This window comes from Rhyacophila brunnea, unplaced genomic scaffold, assembly GCF_057557595.1.
Source record: "Rhyacophila brunnea isolate RB1 unplaced genomic scaffold, BYU_Rbru_1.0 scaffold_55, whole genome shotgun sequence".
In the NCBI taxonomy this organism is placed as follows: Eukaryota; Metazoa; Arthropoda; class Insecta; order Trichoptera; family Rhyacophilidae; genus Rhyacophila; species Rhyacophila brunnea.
This window is the reverse complement of record NW_028233224.1, coordinates 2,113,154-2,115,976: the sequence shown is the minus strand read 5'-3', so window position 1 is coordinate 2,115,976 and position 2,823 is coordinate 2,113,154.

Sequence of the window (2,823 nt, the reverse complement as noted above, 5' to 3'; positions counted from 1 at the left end):
CTTAATCATAATTTCATACATATCTTCAAAAATTACATATTTATAGTTCTGAAAGAAAAATATATATGTAAAATTCTCTGACTTCTTATAAATATCATAGAAAGTTCTAAACCCTGAAGTGCAGTTTTTTGTATTTTTTGTGTGCGAAAAATGGAAAAAGCCATAATAAATGTTTAAAATTGTATAGATATCATAAAATACTTTTTATAAAAAATTCGCATTGTTTTTTTATGTATTTTTTTGATTGTAAATAATATTTCAACAGCTTTAGATAAAAAAAATATAACATCAAAACATCTTTATCAATTATTTATAATATATATTAAAAATTCTTTGCATAATAGTATTCTTCTATTCTAATAATTCTGATGTGTAATGTATATTTTTCTTGCTCTCTATTTAAAACTAATTCAAAATTTTTTTTAGAAACTGTTACTGTTAATGAAAAGGTTTTTTTGTGTAGTCTATAGGTTGTTAATGTACATAGATTCTTTTCAAGTAAGAACAAAAAATTATATATTTATCATCCAAATTCCAGATTTCCAAATAAATTTACAATTACTATCTAATGAACCTTTTACCCAGAGAAAATTATTTTTATATAGACTCTGTTCCGGTAGAATTTCTATTTTTCTGTTATTCTGTTTTTATAGATCTTCCTGTGCATGATTTGCATACGGAAGCAATTAAAAAAATGTTAAAAGGAACAAAAACTTTCGTTTTTTCCGATTTACATTCTATAATCATAAAAAAACAAATTTATTTAAATATTATATTATAAAAATCACAAAAGCTTACTTTTAAAAATTTTACTTGAGAATTCACTTTTGATTTTGTTTGGAATATGTTTTTTGTGATTTTACGGTGTAATGAGAAACATGATATCTGAATGAAATACTAAGAAGAGTTTAATATTTTATAATACAGAAAGATCAAACTTAACAAGTTAACAAAATTTAACTTTAAAGTCTTTCCAAAATCTCTTTGTAATTATTGATAGAAGATCTAAATATAATACAGTATATAAAATAGCATTAAAAATTATAATTTTTCTGCAAGTTAAAAAAATTTTCCTTTTTTTTTAGTTTAAAAAATGATAAAAGACGACAGATAGTTTTTTTAAAGTAATATATCACAATTAAACTTTTTTAAAATGATGAAATTTACATATTATTAGGAAAAAACACAGAGAGTATGTACAGTATTTTTTTTATTGAAACAATGAGAATTTTGTCTTCTATGTTTCATAATAAAAAAATATTTCTTTTTGTCAAAATAATTTTCATAGGTAAAGTTCGTAATTTGAAGATGAAAATATATATTTCACATAAATTTATATCCAGTAAAAGTTTGAAATGCACATTAGATGCAGAATTCCGTTTTTATATGTTAAAATAGTCTATTCTTGTGATGACAAACAGTATATTATGTAATACCACGAATAAGTTATTTTAAATTTAAAAAAAAATTTTCTCATAACCTGAAGCAGCTTAAACCATCTGTAATAAACAGATTTTTTGTGAAATATGTATAGCATAGAATTTCATATGATCTTTTTCTCCTTCAAAAAATTTTTTTTATATATGTAGTGATCCGCTTTATATTATTTATTCAATATATAGCACTTTCTTTTTTATAAAAATCGCGCTATCTTATAAATAAAAAATTTATTAAACTTGCTTGTATAATAAAGTATTATAATCCAATGAATTTTTTTGCCACATAGTGCTTGATCCATGATCAAAAAAAGTAAAATGTAGACTCATATTTTTATAAATTGGCAATTTTTATTGTTGATATAAATTTTTATATCATCTATCCCAATTTTATCATGTTAAAACTATATTTTTGTTTTATAAACTTGGCGGTCCGTTTTGAAGATAAAATAACATAGCAGTAATAAGATTATCTTGATTCTACCAGGTTGTAGGAATTTTTTCCTGAAATAATGCTTCTTTTATTATCACTTTTATATTTTTGGTTTTAAGCTTTTCTATTTTAAATAAATTTTTTTCTGGTGTTCTTTCCTCTGTTTAAAAAATAATTGATATATAAATTAAATTTATGGGAAAAAAATGACATGAAATATTTATATTTAATTTAGAAACTGTTTAGATTGAATAAATTTTGAATAATTTTTTTTGAAACGTATAATTAAAAAATTAAGTGCTTTACTTTTAAAGAAAAATAAAAAATCTATAAAATCTTGATCATCATAAGTGCGCGATTTGAATTCGATCAGCTGTTAAAAATTACAAAATAAAGCATAAATGGGTTTATAAGAAATTTGTGTTTCCATATCGTTTAATATATAATATTCAAGAGAAACAGCATATAATAGACATGATAATTAAAAATTGGCTTTCTATTTGGAGGTACATAAAATGAATGATTACAAGGCATAGAATTTATTATTATCTATAAATGCAATGTATCTACTATATATAATTTATTTTATATTGGAAAAAAAATTTATGAGACTGAAATCTAAATAGCTTGTAATATTTTAAATTTGAAATAATATAAATTAATAATTATAAATAAAAAAAAGGTTTACAATAAAAATACAATTTAGAAAAATTTTTAGAAAATCTTTTTTGTTAAAAACATGTTCTATGTCTACAAAAAAAGTATGCATATTAATCGAAACAGAAAATATTGGTATAGTATAGTAATTTTTTTGCATCATATATATTAAGTTCAAAAGATATGTGTATTATTAGCGATAATCTTAAAATAAATTATTTATTACTTAATGTAAATCAGTCACAAAGGTTTAAATATCTACTAAAATTTTATTAGAAAAATAAAATATTAAATAAA